This window comes from Protopterus annectens, chromosome 2.part2 (genome assembly GCF_019279795.1).
Source record: "Protopterus annectens isolate FY-2018-M chromosome 2.part2, PAN1.0, whole genome shotgun sequence".
Lineage (NCBI taxonomy): Eukaryota > Metazoa > Chordata > Ceratodontiformes > Protopteridae > Protopterus > Protopterus annectens.
Genome location: NC_056730.1, coordinates 997,178,344 through 997,198,561, shown reverse-complemented (window position 1 = coordinate 997,198,561; position 20,218 = coordinate 997,178,344).

Below are 20,218 nucleotides of genomic sequence, written 5' to 3'. Positions count from 1 at the left end.
GATATGTGTCATCATAACATGTCATAGAGCAGTAAAGCTCTGCACAGTTAATATGCTGCATAGGATCACATTTAACTGAGAGAAAGGATCAAAGGACAGGATGAGAGACTGACAGAGAGTTTAGTTGTCTTGGAATCAGAAAATATATGTATAAATTGTTTCTCCTGTACATCAAGTTTCTGGATATATATATATATATATATATATATATATATATCTATCTATATATATATAAATATATATATATATATATATATATATATATATATATATATATATATATATATATATATATATATATATATATATATATATATACATACATATAGATATATATATATATATATATATATATATATATATATATATATATATAATTTTTTGAATGAGTTACATTGCAAAAAGGAGGTGGAAACATTAAGTGCTTTATTGTTTTAAGACAAAGGGTCCTTAATTTTCCACTACTGACTGGTGATAATATGATGTACATATTTTTTTTATTTTCTTATTGTCATAAGTCTTTTGTTTTTAGATGAGGAACACTACAGAGTTTCATATTTGTGGTAGTGCACCATCAATAAATGTTAACACCATGGGGTCTGTTTTCAGGCAACAGCAGTAAACAGCCACTTGTCTAAGTAGCCTTTATCATCTATGTTTATGAGACTGTACATCTTCAATACTGATATCATAAAAGGAAGGTTTATATAGGTTCTGATGTTCATAAGGAGTTACAAAGCTCGAGGAATAACAGATATTTGATAAACTTAGCAAAGCAGTCCAGTAGCTTTATGCCATGTTAGTTCCCTCAATCAAAAAGTTTATTCCAAAACATTCCAAGGATGAATTTGTAGTAACCCATCCATTTATTGGGATTTGATATAAAATTAACCATTGCATAACTGTGACTGATATAAACAGGGAATCTCTTTCAAATTTATGGACTGAGCTTTGTTAAGAAATCATCACACCATCATGTGTTGTTAATGTGATGATGCAGGTTTAAATTTTTGATGCAGGGATTCATAGTACCAAGAATATTTATACAAATAGAGTTCTATGAACAGACATTGAAGCATTACAGTTGGGTCACTGGAGATATTTTAAGAGTACAAGCACTAGAAATATGTCTGACAATGAAAAAAATAACAACAACCACAATATATTTTATACCTTAAACACTTTGCTGCATAGCTGTATAAAAGCAGCTTAGTGCATAGTCACACATTTGCAATGACTAATTTCAGAAGCTTGAAAAGTGTTTCTTTGTCTGTTATTATTGCTCCATTTAAAACAGAGGCCCTGTACTGTCTATCTGCATGGAACACAAGATGCTGGTCATTTTTTTAGCTGACATGACAGGTGACATGCATGATTTAGTACCTTCAGTGATATCTTTTATTTATGGTTTACTGATGTGGACCACCGTAAGATAGAATTATTAATAGCAAAGCGCATCATCTCAAAAAAAAATCTCATAAAACTAATGAATGATACTTGACTTAATTTTATAATAAAGACATAAATCCAGCTCATTAATGCAGATTAACGTGTTCTATCTGCAGTTTAAATTCAGCTACTCCAGTAGTAGAAATACAATTATTAAGTATTCATTTTAATGTAACATTAATTCAATGATGACATTCAAGGGATAACTTTTGGTAAGATAAGGGCTACAGTGTTAAGTATTTGGTACTTAGGAAAGAAACTAAAGCAAGGTAAGTATCATATTGGTTTTATTTATGGTGGGATGCTGCGTACTTACGGTTCTTAAAGCAGAGCGACAAGTACTTGTCGTGTTGGTAAATATCTGTATTGTGTATACTTTGAATATTATCAGCTTTACTAAACATTAACACATTCATTTTCTGAGCAAAATAAATAAATAAAATGCATTTTGTTGAATCTGAACATATTGTTTTCTCCAGCTATCAGAATTTTTTCATGTATTCTTACCTTCAGTAACACTAAGTAATAGAAAAAATGGAAATACTAATGCTGAAATAAAATGAATGCATATTCACATAGTTATGCTGTCTGACAGAATATTTTACTACCCCTGCAGTTAGAGTAACTGTGTGTATGCTTTTTTTTTCTTCAAAGGCTGACTGGCATTTTTTTTTCTATTTTTTTATTTGGTTTTAAAACATTTTTACTGCTGGAAATGTAAATACTATACCTAGATATGGGTCTACTACAAGTGCTCTAGTCCCAGGTGAAGACTACTATGTCATTCCAGGGACTCAAGTGTCTTGTAGCTTGCATGATGGGCCACTTGTGCTCAGACTCTAATACATGTTTAGGTGAGGTGAAGCACCAGTGCCGAGAGAGTTTACCTGCCACATCTCTGCTGGATCCAGTAACCAAGTCTGAGCAAGCTAAGACAAAAAAGTGCTGGAAGGGAGAGAGCAGGAGGAAGGCTGATAATATAGATAGGGGCATCAGCCAACAATTGTGAGTAGCATTTGGGATTACTGAGGGGTATCCTTAGTTTTAGAGAGTGGGAGGGGAGTTTAGGGTTAGGGAGTGATTGGAAATTTTAGGTTTAGGGAACAGAAAGGAAGTTTTAGGTTTAGAGAGCAGGAGAAAAGTTTTAGGGTTAGAGAATAAGTTCATAAGTGTATAGTGTATTATGACCACTGGGACATGCATCCCAAATGTATCTTGCAAGTTTTATGAGCCTTAGAAGTTATTTTATGGAGTGTATATAAGCTGGGGTATAATTTATAGACTGCTTCTGTCCATTAGAAACATAGGTGCTGGATCTGGGATGAATTTTTGATTTCCAGTCCACTGGTCCAGGTTACACTTGAATAGGTTTAAAGAAGAACTCTGTTTCATGTGCATGGGGAGCTGTTTCAGATGAGGGGAATTCTCTGAGACAGATCCATGTCCCTCCAGCATGTCCTATTTATGTCACAAGCATGGTTAAAATCCCTAGATCAAGTGTGCATATAGCTGTTCCAGAGGAGGGGAATTCTCTGAGACAGATACATGTCCCTCCAGCATGTCCTATTTATGTCACAAGCATGGTTAAAATCCCTAGATCAAGTGTGCATGGGAAGCTGTTCCAGAGGAGGGGAATTCTCTGACACAGATACATGTCCCTCCAGCATGTCCTATTTATGTCACAAGCATGGTTCAAATCCCTAAATCAAGTAGTTCAGATGCTACTGGCTTTCTGGATATGCAAATGCTCCTTCTGAGTGGGATCCAATGATTTGTTGCATACCAGGGACAAATTGCATCTCAACCGTCTGTAAAAAATTGAGTATACAGATAGCACTTTGAGGCAATCTGCATAGGACATGTTATTTATACTCTGTATTCTTTTTATGAAAAATCACTGTGGAAAATCAGGTTGAAATACTTGTCTGGTAAAGTATAGACTGAAAGGGGTGTTGTAATCAATTTTGCGTCTGATGAGGGCTGAATACAGAGGAACAATGACTTCCTTGGACCTAGCTCTCATGCCATTACTTATAAGTTAAGCAGCATGGAATGATTACCTTACTACCTTAGCCATATGTTGGTCGAAGGCCATGTTACTATTTACATACTGCATGTCTCCAAATCCCTGACTACAGGGTGCACTGTAGGGGTGTGTTATCAATGCCGTAGTTCCTAGGGTGGCTGACTTCACAAAGGATACTGTTATGCATTTCTTGGCAGTGAGCTTTAAACTGTGGCTTTGTCACAAACCATTTGTTTGTGTTAATTCTTCCTGAAGGATATTAGTAACTTGAAAGAATTCTATGATTGCTCCTAGTTTGTAGTGATCTGCAAACTTGGTCAGCTAGAGACTTTTGACATAGGCTTTGACTCACAAGAAGTAAATGACAACAAGGAGAAGGTCTAGCAGAGAATCTTGTGGGACTCCACTAGTGACCAGCCTCTTTGTGGAGCCCATTTCCCCAACACTAACTCTCTGAGTCCTATCTGAGAGTCAACTAACTATCTATTGGGCAACATGGGGGATAATGCCTAATTCCATGAGTTTGTTTACAACTCCCAAGTGGAGTGTTGTAGCAGATGTCTTAGCCAGGTCAAAGTAGGCAGTACGCCACATTTTGCCCACATCTATTGCCTTGGTGATCTTTTCAAAGAAGTTCACCGGGTTGTGTAAACATGATGGGGGGGATTCAGTAATACTCCATGTAAGACCAACTATGTCTTACTCGAAAACGGACGCCTAAGAGTATGACGTCAGCGCACCATGCATATTCATGAGGGCACGCTGACTCAACTCTAAGGCTAACACGGACCGTGTAGGAGTGCAGGGGGCATGTCAGACTGCTGAGCAGTCCAAATATTCACACCCCTGCAAGTGCCTAAATCTGCAAATGTCAGCAGATATGAGTGAGTCTGCTCAAATGTGTATAGCCCCAACACTACACTCCCCCACATCCAAAACCCCTGTACAAATGAAATAAAATGAAAAACATTTTTTTTTATTATTCCCGTAATAGCTGCAGGTATTTGCGCGTGTGTGTGCGCGGGTGTGCCCATTGCTTAGCTACAGTAAGCAGTTTAGACATCAAAGAAGATAATAAACTACTAATATGCAAATTGAGCCAAATAGCAACAGCATAGTGGTAGAGCCTTCGCACAAAGAGGAGGCATTCCTGGTTCGAGTCCCACCACTCCCCTTTCCATTTTCAGTAGGAAGTCAGTGCATATAAATAATTCCTGACATTTACCTTTTAAATTTTATTAAAATGCATTGAAATGCAATATGTAGTAGTGAACGATATTTTAAATATATAAAAGAAGGTGAAATGGTCATGCATACTAATGAATGCATAAGTAACCTATCTTAAGCAATGTGAAGCACTGCGAAGCAACGTTTACCAGTATTAAGCACATTTAAGAATAATTGCCCATACCTGACCACTGCTTTAACTAGCACAATGGCTTTGCACGTAGCTACGCATCGCACCAACTCGCGCGAACAAAACATGTTTGCGCGGAGCTGCGCACCGTGCCAAATAGCGCAACGTCGGGCAACGTAGTGGAATGTAGGGCAACGTAGAACAATGTTGGGCAAAGTAGAGCAAAGATGGCTAAACATAGCCACACCTCCTAGCCGGTTAGGCCAGTAGCAAAATAAAAAGCAATGACAGGCTTTGAACCCGGCATACTGTGCACCATAATCAAAGTACTGAACCACTAAGCCATGACATCTGAGCATAAACATGCACTGTTAACATACATATACTTATAAATGGAAGTTTAACCATTGCTAAGCAGGTTTGCTGTTAGCTGAGAATTTTCAAAAACAGCCAATCACAAATAAGTGCGGGAAATGAGGCATATTTAATCTCCATAGGTGGGAATACTCACCATAAGTGATTGTAGCTCCCATTTGCGGTCAGAATGGCAGGTGCTGGAGAGGGTTCTCGCTTTTGAGCAGAACGGTGGAGCATCGAGGAGTCAAAATATATGGTTTGGCTCCTAGTCCACCATCATGAGTCAAGACTCCTGCAGGGCCAGTTTCAAGGGATGGAGTACAAAGCGGAGGCTTGGAACCAGTTAGCTCATGATCTCACCAGTGCCACAGGCGTCCCTCGGATTGGTGAGCAGGACCGTCACCACCATGCAGACCTGAAGAGATGGAAGCAGGAACTACTGAACCGATGGATACAGGAAGCCCGTGACATGCAAGATGCCACACAAATGAGTAGGTAGCCACGGAATGAAGTATGTAAGAAATGCTGTTGTAGTCTATATAATGGATAGATATGCCTCAATATCCCTTCATTTACTCACAGCTGCAGGTGTCTGTGCTGCGAATCAGCAAGCCTATGCAGATAGGCTGCTAAGGCTGTGCCACCAGGCAGGTTAGTAATTATTCTGCATGTATTGTTATATAAAATAAGTGAGAGAGCCTGAAAAAAAGTGTTGTAGCACAATAAGAAAGCCATAAAATGCCCTGAATAATTCCTCGGCATGTACTGTTATATAAAATAAGTGGGAGAGCCAGAAAAAGAGTGTTGTAACCCATTAATAAAGGTAAAATAAGTCCTGAATAATATCTCTGCATGTATTGTTATATAAAATAAGTGAGAGAGCCTGAAAAAAAGTGTTATAGCACAATAATAAAGCCATAAAATGCCCTGAATAATTCCTCTGCATGTACTGTTATGTAAAATAAGTGGGAGAGCCAGAAAAAGAGTGTTGTAACCCATTAATAAAGGTAAAATAAGTCCTGAATAATATCTCTGCATGTACTGTTATATAAAATAAGTAAGCGAGCCTGACAAAGAGTGTTGTAACCTATTAATACAGGTATAATATGTCTTGAATAAGTCTTCTGCATGCACTGTAATATCAAATAAATGAGAGAGCCTCTAGAAAAGTGTATAATGTAATTAATAAAGGTATAATACCTGGAGTGTGTCCGTGTCACTTACTTTGAAATGTTGTTGTACTCTTGCATTATATAAATAGTACTGTTGTAGTAAGCACTGTCAACTCACAGTTGGTCAGTCCCATATAAAGTGGATGAAGGGAGTGCCAGTAGCTGTGAAGCATATATACAGTCCTCAACAGTTGGTTAATGGCTGGCATGCATAGGTAAATCTGGCACACGAGTAGCTTGTTAATGTGTTCCCCAGAAATGTGAGTGTGCTGCTAGAAATGTAAGGGGCTGTAGAAATATAACTGAAAATGTCATGTGAACACATCCAGATATGTAGATATATAAATATAAATAAAATAAATAAATACGTAGCAGTAACATCTGCATTCTGGGCAGTTAGTATGTCAGATATAGATCAGGTATATAATGAACTAGCCAAACCCATTACACAACCTAATGCACGTTGCCTAGTGTAATAATACATGTAGGGGATATACACCTGCAGTCAATAGGAATGTAGTGTAAACTATAAGTACATATAAGATGTTAATGGAGGTATAGTTTTACACCCTACTTTATGTGCATAAACGATGCAATTCCACACCTCAATGGGTATGTGTAATCTCAAAACATTTGTTGGGACATATGTCCTATTGTTCTATAAATATTTGCATTTACTTTGATGCATGTGCCCTGTTCAAACACCACAATCTTGGTGGCCTGTTGCCACCAATCATTCCTGCATGCTGTTGGAATGTCCACTGTCGTTCAGTATATGCATGTGTTATGCTTGCTGTTCAACTGTTGGAACCCTGGTGTGTTGGGTTAATGGGAATATTACTGCATGCTCTTACAACTAATTTGGAATGCTGTTGTCTATGTTGTCATTAAATACACCTAAACACAGAACATATGGGAAGGCCGGTCCCAGCGGACCCACCTGTCCCTCCTCTGCTGGATATTGCACCGGCCACAGTAGACATACAACAAGTTGGTGCTGTAGTAAATATATCATGCATTACAATGAGTGAATGTAAAGGGAAAAGAGGAATGCCAAAACACAAATCTTGTTCTGTGGATCTTTACCAGCAGTTGTTGTGGAATTGCATGACATGACTGTGAAAAGAGAACCAGCCATTCTAGCAGGAAATAATGTTACAGTAGCACTTTACAAACCTCACACAGTATCAGAGCAGGATAAACACTGGCATATTTGAATAGGGCAGAGGCCATACTTCCCAACTGTGACTGCTTTTCAGGGATGTCCCTGATTCGTAAACAAATGTTAGCCGTGTCCCTCTGAATCCCTCTGAAAAGTACAGACGTTAGGCGGAAAAGTGGGGAATTACACTTAATGAATAATGTCAATAAGTAAGAGTAGATACTGCTTGCATGTCAGAAAAAGGTGTATTAATACATATGCTCTGATTCTCTCACAGTCTCAACTTAATGTCTGTAATATATTACAGGTGTACCTCACTTATATGTACCTTTCCCTGAGGCAGTTCAAATATATACCTGAGTGTATCAGAGGCCTGGCAGGGGCAGAAACACACAGGCATATCAGCTTTTCTGCTGTTACACACTCTGCAAATAGCTTTGTATGGAGTCCCACAAGCATACCATTATGTAGGAGTACAACACAGAAATATCAAAGGATGTAGCCATGTACTAGTAGCAACCAACTGTGACAATGCCATTGTTCCAGTGATGAAAAGACCGGTGTGGTGCACAGACAAATAATAATAGGCTATCCTCTGGCTACCATCTGGATATGTCCACAGGTGGGAGCTACGCAGACAGACTACTTGCCTTGATAGACCAGTAGGTACACAGCAACCCTGTATGTTCAGCAAGATTAATATTACACAATAATAAATAATGCTCTCTGTACTTCTGCACCCCTACCCAAGAGTACAATATACCTGTGTATTCAGGCTCTACCAAGGATGTAGGTAGGCATACTCAGTACTGAAATCTGTCCAGTTGTCTTGAGCAGCCTGTGCTAATGTCAACACAAAAAAAACACAAACTGTTCAGAAGTGAGTAAATTGATATTTACAGTATAGTAGTTCACAAACAGTTCATGTGCCAGAAGAATACATTGCAATAACTACTGGAAGCAGCCACATTCAGGTTTGAGTACAACATGCAAATCACTGGCTACAACCCTAGTTTCAGATATAAGAAGTATACCAACCTTCTGACTGACACAATGGTGTCCACAGCAAACAAGCATGGGCCCCACTTTGGAAAGCTGAAAGGGCTATGCCTACCTAACTTAGCATTTTATAGCAGTGGGCTGCTATGACAGTGAGTACTGCAATTACCACACAGCATGCTGCATGCAATTACTAAATGCTGAGCACCAATTGGTGCAGAAGCCATCACATGCACATGTGCAGATACCTAGAAAAGCAGGCTGTACTTGCTGTCCACACATGCAATAATATCATTGCAGCAACAGAGAGAGAGAGAGAGAGAGAGAGCGCGAGAGCGATACAGAGACAGAGACAAAGACAAAGAGACAGAAACAGAGACACAGAAAAAGAAAGAGCAACATCAACAGACAGAGAAAACCCCAAAAAAAAAAATTACTTTAAAAACAGACTGAACAGAGAAATACAAAGGAAAGGTATGCGATACATATGTATTTGCTGGCGTGTAGTAGATGTTTTTGAAGAGTACTCTGCCTACTGTGAATCATCCATATGTGGCAGCAGTACGTATCAATATGTATCTGTACATGTGCATAGGGCAAGGGACATACTGCAACTGTTTGTGAAGGGTGGATATATATATATATATATGTTGTTGAATGTTGTTATGTGCATATTTCTATGTAGGTTGTAGTGTGTGGCAAAGAAAACAGCATGCAGTGCTGGTATATGACATGTGGTGGTTAAACGCTGTGGGTATGATTTGTCAGTTTTGCAGTGTTGCAGCTAGTGAGGACTGCTAAAGCTACATGGGCTGAGGACACCTTAAATGCATTCTGCACAACATTGTGCAATATTATTACATAACTGTATATCTCACAACTGTCGCATAATTGATATTCCCACCATGAAAAGTGGACTGTATATGTGCCTATATGTACATCTATATGTAGAGCAATGGATGTTTATATGTATGTGTGTGTGTGGTCATACTTACCGCGACAGGTGCCTGGTGAACAAGGCATGGACTGAAGCTCAGTGTTGACATTGCAGTGCCATCCCTTCTTGCCAAAACACTGTACCCATTAACTACCACATAGGTGGTAGTCCAACTAACACCAAAGTTGTGATAAGGGAACATGGGAGACAAGTGGACAGTAGCCTCCCCTTTGATAATCACAGTGCCACACTAGTCATGTAATCTGTCTATGTGGTACACGTCATCACAAAATGTGTGTAATCTAGGGAAATATAGGTCAGTGTTCCCCTCTACTCATCACACTTAAAACCCATTATAGAGTACAATGTCCCATGTGGTATGTATCTCACATGGCAACTATAGCAACTGGAAAGGCCACAGACATACCTCACAAAGAGTAATACCAGCCTCAAACAGATGCCCTATGCAGACCGACTCACAAAACCACAGCTATACTGTGTCGCATACCGCCTACCCAGAGGTGACCTCTGCCTAACATACAGAGCTATGTCACACCCATAGCTGTTGGACATCCACCATGTAAACATATCACAATCCCTCTGATCTACACGCTCTAGTACGCTAAACCTTGTCAGCTCACTAAACAGCACATGCTGGAGGGATAGATTCCTATCTCAGAGACATGCCATACTCTGGAACAAACCACCTATCAATAGGAAACAAAGCTCCTCATTAGCAGTTGTCTTAAATACTCCTGATGATTGGTTGTGAGATAGGAAATATAAACCAGGAATCACCTATGTGGCTGTGGTTGACAGGGGCAAGTGAAATTAAATTACATGTGTGTCAAAGGCCAGGGTAGCCTATGGCTAGGCTGCTGTAGGCCCTAGGGCCAATAGCTTATTACCTACCTATGACACGATGCACACACACATGTAATTAGTGCAATAATTGCTATGTGAGGTTGACTGAGTGTGATGGTAAATGTGTTGGTGAATGTATGCAAGGTCTGTAAAGGTGTGATAGCTTAGTGTGAAATTGTTTCTGTCATGATAGTTTGTGTCCTAGCTGTGATCCCAGCAAAAGATGTGTATGCTATTGCTAGGCAGAAAGAGTAGTATGGCATACAGTGTGATGTAGTCCCTTGTTGTCGACTGTGGTGTCCCATTGTAGGCTAAAGCAATACATGTATGCTTAGTGAGTGGTACTGCTGGTGAATTCAACTCCCGTATGAACTGTAGTACTACTTGAAGCTGTAGGCCTAAACAGCACAGTATGGTGTATGTTTACATTGCTTGGAAACACTGTTTTGTGTATTCCCTGTAGTTCTCACAGATTACATACCTCAGGCATAAGGCTTTGTAAGTAGTGACACAGTACTGTATGGTACACAGGTAAAGCTCATCTGGGTTGGCATACATTTGTGTGTTGTATGTATGTCTGATGTGTGTGTAATTATGCCTGTACCATGCCCTCAATCATATGTGTGTTACAGGGTATACGTGTGTATCTAGCAAGATGTATAGTCTAGTACAGCAGAATGCCACCTATATTAACAACTGTGCACATGTTAGGCAGGGGTTTGGCATCAACGGCTATGGTGGTATACTGGGAATACTGTAACTGCATTTTACATTCATTGCAATGGATGACATCTTTCTTTATGCATTAGCTTGATATATACCTCCTGTGGCTAGGTGGTGCATTGTGTCACATACAGTGTGCCATGTACTGGTGTATAGTCTTACATACTGGCTTCTCTTTGCTGCTGTGCAGAACATGGTTTGTTATATAGAGCATGCCAGGCACTGTCATCCAGTTGTGGCCTGAGCACTGATATGTGGTATTGAATGTGTGTATCCTCTGACAGCCAATCGGATGCTATATATGGTAGTTAATTGCTAGCTGTACTTTAGAATGTTAAGTGTGCCACATGACTTGTTCACACATATTGTTTAATTGTCTTCCAGGGTCATGGCCCACAGTCAAAACCTGTGTTATACAGCTGCAGAGGAACAGGAAATACACAGCCGCCTGGTGCAGCACTACACCCTGCTGTTCTCTAGAACCAGCCAGAACCAGCATGAGCGGACTGCACTGTGGCAAGATCTTGTTCGTCGGGTAAATGACATAGGCATGCATAACTGGACATATGAGCAGGTACGCCATTACTGCAGTGATTTAATTAGACATATCCAGCAGCGTGCATTTGATATCCGTAAACAACAGCTTGCCACAGGTGGTGGGGTAGCCATTCACCCCCCCCCTCACCAGAGTGGAGGAGCTCCTCCTAAGTGCGGTGGCTCCTGGCCAAAACAGGAACAGCAACATAAATGTGTCATCATGGAGGCCGGAGCCACCCAGCATGTTGACATTTAGCGTGCAGGTAACATGGCATATCTGTAGACTACTGTTACCTGTATTGGTAGATTATGCATATGTGAGATGTGTACTATGTGTTTAGCAGTTGTGCTGCCTAGTGTTGTGCAATACTGATATTTGGAATATAATCTGTACGCCTGTGAAAGTCAATTGTTGTACTACTGTAGTTTAGCAAATTCACAGTAGCAATGCCACAGTTGTGGCCACTGACAAACTGTCTCATATTCTTGTAGGTCCCTCTGGTGTGACAGCAAGACAGCCGATCCATGCTGGTGAGTGTGTTATAAATTTAATATTGCTAATGAAATGTGCATGTCATAGGTGAGGTGTAGGCCATGTACACATTACACACCTATGCATAATGCATGCTGTGCATGTTTGTTGTGAGACTATGCACATCTCAGTAACGTCAGTAGCTGCCTCAATCACATGCAATACACAGAGCAGCACACACAATTGTGGCAACACCATACTGGACATTGGATAGGCATAGTTGTTACACATGTACACAACATACACAACTTTGTCATACGTAGTACACCTTAACTTGCTACACATGGCATATCCAGACACCTGCTGTAAGGTCACACTTCAGTATCCCACATGTTATCCACACAGCACATATAATATACCTGAGGGGTAGAGGCCTATCATGGGGCTGTGCGACACACTTCAACAAATAACACATCCATGTTAGGCAATGCTCCCTATTGGGCACCTTACAAACCCATGTAACAAACGGCTGTGTAATTGTGAATGTAGCCACGGTACTGTAGTTCAGGTACAGCATGCTAGGTGGCAGTCTGGCACACATTAGTAGCCTTGAGTGACAACATTATGCATGATGATGATGGCTCATGGTACTACACCCCATCCAGTTACAGTGACCACAGTACTACACATAGCAGTCATTGCTATGCACCTCAATGTTGCATGTGTGCAAACATATGCACCTATACACAATATGCATAGCAATCACCATTTGTACAAAGTGACACCTATATGTCTTGTAATGCTATTGACTGTATAGGTCACATGACACACATTGGGTATGTGTGATGTTTAATGTTGCAGTCATGTTGTAGCATGCCATGTCATGGCTGGCACTGGCATGTCCACAATATGTTTTACACTCACCATAACTACTGTACAATGGTCATGTTGAGCAATGGTATTCCATCATGTATACATGCACCACTCATCCTGTGTGTATACATAGCATGCATGTGCTAAACCTGTGTCCACAATTATCTGCTACAGACACAGACACTGTAATCAGAAATGGATATCTATGTGACACACAGATACACATCCAGCCATGGTATGTATACTTGTGAGTGATGGTGCACAAGACATTGTAGAGCTTTAAATACTTGCACAGCAATGTTGTGTCCATGTACACATTGCATTCCAGGATGAGGCCAATCACTAAACAACAACACACATGCATCAAAGCCATGTATACTGTTATGAATAAGAGCTGTCTACACTCGCACTGCATGGTCTTGAGCAACAGATTTTCTGCATGATGACACATGTGATATGACTGTTTGCCTTGTGATACTGTAACCCACCTTCAAACACTATTGAGTATGTTTTGGATTGCTGGTGGTGTGTGTGGGTATCTGCAGTAGTGAGAAGTGTATTTGTGTGCATGTGTTCATGTGTGCATGTGTTCATGTGTGCATGTGTGCATGTGCTCATGTGTTCATGTGTTCATGTGTGCATGTGTTCATGTGTTCATGTGTTTATGTGTGCATGTGTTCATGTGTGCATGTGTGTATGTGTTCATGTGTGCATGTTTTCATGTGTGCATGTGTTCATGTGTTCATGTGTGCATGTGTTCATGTGTGCATGTGTGTATGTGTTCTGACATCATGCACAGGTCATAAAGTGTGTTTCCTGTATTCCTCCCACAGGTGCTGTGTTAGGGCTGGTTCACTGCAGCAGTGAAACTGATGTCACTAAGCCACATAGTGATAAGGAAGATAGGTGTGTTGAGGCACAGGCATGTTTGCCAGGGTCTGTCGTTGGGCCACCAATCGACAGTACACAACTGTCCACCCCATCCATGCACACAGTCATACTGCCAATACATCAATCACCAATGGCCTTAGGTGAGGGACAGTGTACAGTCGGCATTGGCCAGGACAGTGTGGTATCTATGGCACATGCATCCCCTTACAGCAGCCATACCCAGATGTCTGGAAGGGTACCACATAGGCAGATGTCCAGGGGTTCTCGTAGGAGCACTGCTGCTCATCATGCCCCTGGCAGACGTGCCACAGGACTTACTACCTCACGCATGTTCCAGGCTGTCATGGAGGCACAGGCATGTATGGAACCGTACACCAGACATGGACTAAGGGCACAGAGGCAACATAACACTGCTGTACTTGAGAGTACCCGTGACCTAGCAGGTGCCATCCGCAATTACACTGATGTCACTGATAGACGTTGGGGAGAGACATTAGATATCCTCCGCAATGTCATGTCCATGTGTCAGGACAGTGCAGGACAGTTGAGACATGGACGTGGATGTACGCCAGCAACATCAGCAGCTGGCAGTCGCCGCAGACATCCCTCAAGCCACAGCCACTCCCGTAGTGCCAGTACCAGCCCCAGCAATGTTGGGGGTGGGCTGTCCATAGAACGTCCTAGAAGACCACGTGCACATGGCTCTGAACAGTCCCAGCAGGGACCTGTGTCCAGTGTACAACCATTCACCTCTGGGGATAGTACGCAGTCTGGCTTAGTACCTGATAGTGTCAGTAGCACCCCTGCCAGGCACAGGTACCAGATCCGTGGCCAGAGATGGTGATCTGTAAAGCCTCGCAGGTACAGTCTGTGTCTGCCCCACAAATACCCATATCTGGCAGCCACATGGTGGAACTGTGCGCATGCAGACACACACATACTCGAGACACCTAGGGCTAACACATACCCACACGCATTACAACAACATTGGCCCATTCCAGTATTCTTGCCCCCCACACACACACACACACACACACACACACACACACACACACACACACACACATACATGTCAATTGGATGGCTCACTGTAGGCCTCTGGCAAACCAACAACATACCCTGTGCATATGATGAAACCTGTGCCGCCTGCTGTCATCTGTAACATCAATGCAGGAACAGGCTACCATGGGGCTGATGCACAGGGTGCCTATATAGCAGTATAGCAATGTTAGTATGTTGTCAGCAGTAGAGTGTAATGATATGCTTGAAGGTGTAGTTGAGCAGGCATGATGCATTAAAGCTATGATTGTCACTGGATGGGAGATCGCAGATATACCCCAGGGATTACTTCAGTGTCACTGCTTGACAGAGGCACAGCAAAATAATAGGCATAGTTTTATTCAAACTAAAGGGGTGGCGAAAGCCACATAACTATGGTCTAGGCTTATAAATGCCCTTGGGCAGATAGCCTAGTATGAACCTATGAACCTATGAACCTATGAACTGTAGTGTTGTTTACACCAGTGTTGGATCCAGTTGTGTATTGTCCGGCCACGTGCCACTTGGCTGATGTGTGCAGTATTGGCAGTATGTGTTAGAGAGTGGACAGTATGTGTGGGATGTGTGTAGCACAGATTTGCAGGTGTACAGTTGTGAACATGGTGGAGGTGCACTGTCTGCATGTACGTGCATAGTGGACACATGGCCAGGGTGACATTCTCTGTATTACACAGTAACACTCCATAGTTTCTATTGGTGGCCAGTATGCATTGTACTACACACATTCCGGAACCTGACTACACGTGTGTATGACATGGTTTGACACTGTGCTGTGGGTGATACTGTTACTATCTGTCATTGCTTTGCATTTTGGTAGTATACATCACTTCAACAGCCTGACCATAACCAATCGTTAGATGATGTCTTGACAACCAACACACAGATGTAGGACACACAGCAACATTTGGATCTTTCAGGGACTATACAATGGCAGTAATCACTGGTATTCACCTGCACCCATTACTGACACCACTCCTGTTTGGCATATAGCTCTCTTAGGTACAAGCAGTCACAGTATGGATATGTCTGTCCACATCTGGCAATGCATACTGTGGCCTATAATGCATTCTCCAGATGACACACACATCCTCCACAAGGGTATCATACAGACAGATGCCTGTTGTCAAACACATGCTGTAAAGCTATAAGCCAAACTAAGCATAGTCATCCACCTTTATGGAACATATTATCCCCACAGTACCACATAGGTAGTAGCCACCAACATGATGAACAGGTGCCGATGTGTACATGCAACCAAGTGTTATGTCATCTCTCCTTTGTTAATCACATTTCCAAAGGTATTTTGGAATCCCTTGGTGGATCACATAAGCAATAAGGGGTCTGCATGCATATCCACATAGGTTGTGCTACACCTGTTATGAATAGTCATCATTTACAGACTTTGCTGCGTTTGAACAGGTCTGACATATACCTCGGCCATAGACCCTCACTCACACATTCCAATAGGAACCATAATGACTTTGTGTGACACAGATGACCTAGGCCAGGGATCACTGCAGTGGCTGAGCTTGTCACAAGCATACAAATGTGACCTAATGTCTGGGAAGCAGCAGCACAGTCTGGCAAGGATGACAGCTGTGTTCTTGGGGAAAGCAGGGTTCCCACACATGCAATAATTGAGGTAACTTGTACGTATATGTTTTTGCCACACAGCTTGCTCACATGTGCAATGCATACTGATATGTCATGCAGTGGTAAAAGCAAAACCCACAACACATTGACCAACAGTGTCACACACATACAGCACACACACTCACCAAGTGGAGGATTCAAACCCCTACCTAACTATGTCATGATACGAGAGGAGTACGCATTAACACAACGTGCTATGCACATTACTGGGAGTTCTCTTTCCACAGGTATATTTGTAGGATGGTGACATCATCAGACTTGACAAAGGTCAGTTTACCACATTTGAGGTCTCTTACTACTCTACAAAAAGGTTGATCCTTCCAAAGGAGACCACACACAAACACACAGTTGCCCAGTGCAGGATTCAAACCCCTACCTAACTACTTCATGATAGTACAGGAGTACGTATTAACATGATGTGCTATACACATTAGTGGGAGCTATCCTTTCCACAGGTATATTTGTAGGATGGCAACATCTTCAGACTATATGAAGTGGGTTACATTAGGTGACATTAGATGGGCTACATTGAAGGAATGTCTAAACACTTTGGCCATGTGATCATCAAAGGTGAGTTTACTATCTACCTGTGTTCCCAGGTCCATAATGACTTTCTCCATACATGCTGAATTACCACGTATGTGGTAATTTGTGTGCACTTTGTTTTACCCAAAGGGGATGACTATGCATTCTTTGCCATTCAGCTTGAGGGCATTGTTTTGACACCAGGTATCTGTCTCTGTAAGACACTTCTGGAGGATGTCTGTGTCAGCTGTACAGTCGATTATGGACCACAGTTACCATTTATCTGCAAACCTGTTCAGCCATACACCTGCCGTGCTTGCCTGTACCTCTGAGCAGTATCTACTGAACAGGTGGGGTCCCAGGACCAAGACCTGTGTGATGCCATTTGTGACTGGCTTAGAGTTGGACATGGCACGTGCAACTATGAACATGTGTGTTTGATCTGTGAGCCACTTGGCCTCCCATCCTGTGACATAGCTGCTAATGTTCAAGCTGGTACACTGGTCCATGATGACAGAGTGGGGAAGGGTGTAGTAAGCCCTTAGTGAGGTCTAGGTGGGCTGTGTGGACTACTTTTCACCTCCATCTATGTTCATGGTAACTGTTTTAAATAAGTCAACTAGGTTTGGGAGCCAGGCTCTGCCTTTAACAAGGCAAAGTTGTGTAGAGTCCAGTGTCTGGAGATCTCCAATATCTCAGTGTATGGGTTCCATGACAATTTGCTCAATAGCTCTGTAGACCTGGCTGAGTAGGCATATTGGGCAATGGTTTCCAGGTTCTGTTTTGGCACACCCTTTGTGGAGCTGGATGACTGTTAGTGTATGCCATTCTTTAGGTACATAGCCTGTGGTACACTTGTGTCTGGACAGTGAATGTAGGTGAGGGTGCAGTTCCTTATGGGCCTAGTGTTAGATGCAGCCTGGGACGACATACAGTCAAAAAGGTTGATCCTTCCAAAGAAGACCACACACAAACACACACACACAGTTGTCCAGTGCAGGATTCAAACCCCTACCTAACTACTTCATGATAGTACAGGAGTACGTATTAACATGATGTGCTATACACATTAGTGGGAGCTATCCTTTCCACAGGTATATTTGTAGGATGGCAACATCTTCAGACTATATGAAGTGGGTTACATTAGGTGACATTAGATGGGCTACATTGAAGGAATGTCTAAACACTTTGGCCATGTGATCATCAAAGGTGAGTTTACTATCTACCTGTGTTCCCAGGTCCATAATGACGTTCTCCATACATGCTGAATTACCACGTATGTGGTAATTTGTGTGCACTTTGTTTTACCCAAAGGGGATGACTATGCATTCTTTGCCATTCAGCTTGAGGGCATTGTTTTGACACCAGGTATCTGTCTCTGTAAGACACTTCTGGAGGATGTCTGTGTCAGCTGTACAGTCGATTATGGACCACAGTTACCATTTATCTGCAAACCTGTTCAGCCATACACCTGCCGTGCTTGCCTGTACCTCTGAGCAGTATCTACTGAACAGGTGGGGTCCCAGGACCAAGACCTGTGTGATGCCATTTGTGACTGGCTTAGAGTTGGACATGGCACATGCAACTATGAACATGTGTGTTTGATCTGTGAGCCACTTGGCCACCCATCCTGTGACATAGCTGCTAATGTTCAAGCTGGTACACTGGTCCATGATGACAGAGTGGGGAAGGGTGTAGTAAGCCCTTAGTGAGGTCTAGGTGGGCTGTATGGACTACTTTTCACCTCCATCTATGTTCATGGTAACTGTTTTAAATAAGTCAACTAGGTTTGGGAGCCAGGCTCTGCCTTTAACAAGGCAAAGTTGTGTAGAGTCCAGTGTCTGGAGATCTCCAATATCTCAGTGTATGGGTTCCATGACAATTTGCTCAATAGCTCTGTAGACCTGGCTGAGTAGGCATATTGGGCAATGGTTTCCAGGTTCTGTTTTGGCACACCCTTTGTGGAGCTGGATGACTGTTAGTGTATGCCATTCTTTAGGTACATAGCCTGTGGTACACTTGCGTCTGGACAGTGAATGTAGGTGAGGGTGCAGTTCCTTATGGGCCTAGTATTAGATGCAGCCTGGGATGACATGCAGTCACATTGATGCTATGTTCTTAGCTTTGGTGAGGGCTGTCTTTACCTGCATGTCCATGACATCTGGCTCTCTGCATCCTTCTGTGATGGACACAGGCCCTTTTGGGGGTGATGGGGGGAGTTTACAGTGAACTTGTTCCCCTGAATGTAGGCAATGAAAGTTGGTTTGGTATATTTCATTCCTTTTTTTCAGTAGCTGACAGCATATTTGGAAGTTGACACCTACATGTCTGGTATAGCTACCGAAGGCTTTGTGGTTGTTATTCTTACATTACTTGGCTATTTGTCTTTAGAAACCATCCTTGGATTATTTTATGAGTGATCATTGTTTCTTCCTGATAATGATCAGTGATGCCTTTCCTTTAGTGAAGTTGGATCTATCATCTGTTCATTTCCTCCTTTTCTTGTCTAGCTTATTTATGGACAACAAACACCTGCTTGTTGTCCTATTTTTGGAGGAGTGCATCTTGGTTTTATTTGTGATGTCTCATTCCATGCATCCCTGTAGATGCTCACAGGACGCACTTGTAAATTATTATGCAGATTGCATACCGTTATCCTATAGCTAGAGGTCTTCGGAACGTTCCACTTTGGTCTTGGGAAGTGTGCAGTTTGCTTTTGCAAATGTCTTCACAGTGGCTTCATTGACTGGGTGTGGGGGCAGGATGTGGATATCCAGTGTGATTACTTAATGATCTGATATTACCAGCGAGGAGTTTATCTCTGTTGTGGAACACTGGTACCCCATGTTGGTGATGATCATGTCCAGTATGTTGTCACCTCTAGTGGGAATGCTGACCAGTTGTTCCAGGGTGTTAGAGTTTCTTAACTCTAGGACACATTGGGCAAGGGACATTGTATATGAGTAATTCACCCACTCAGTGTTTGGGTAGTTGTAATCTCCTCATATAATGGTGTTTGATAGGACCTTTAAATTTGCCATTGTTCTCCGGAATACTGAGTGAGGTTCCTGAGACAAGATACATGATCTGTAGCAGGTTACAATCTGATGGGCAGTTTTGCCCAATCTTAGTTGCACTTGCATGGTCTCCAAGACCTCATGC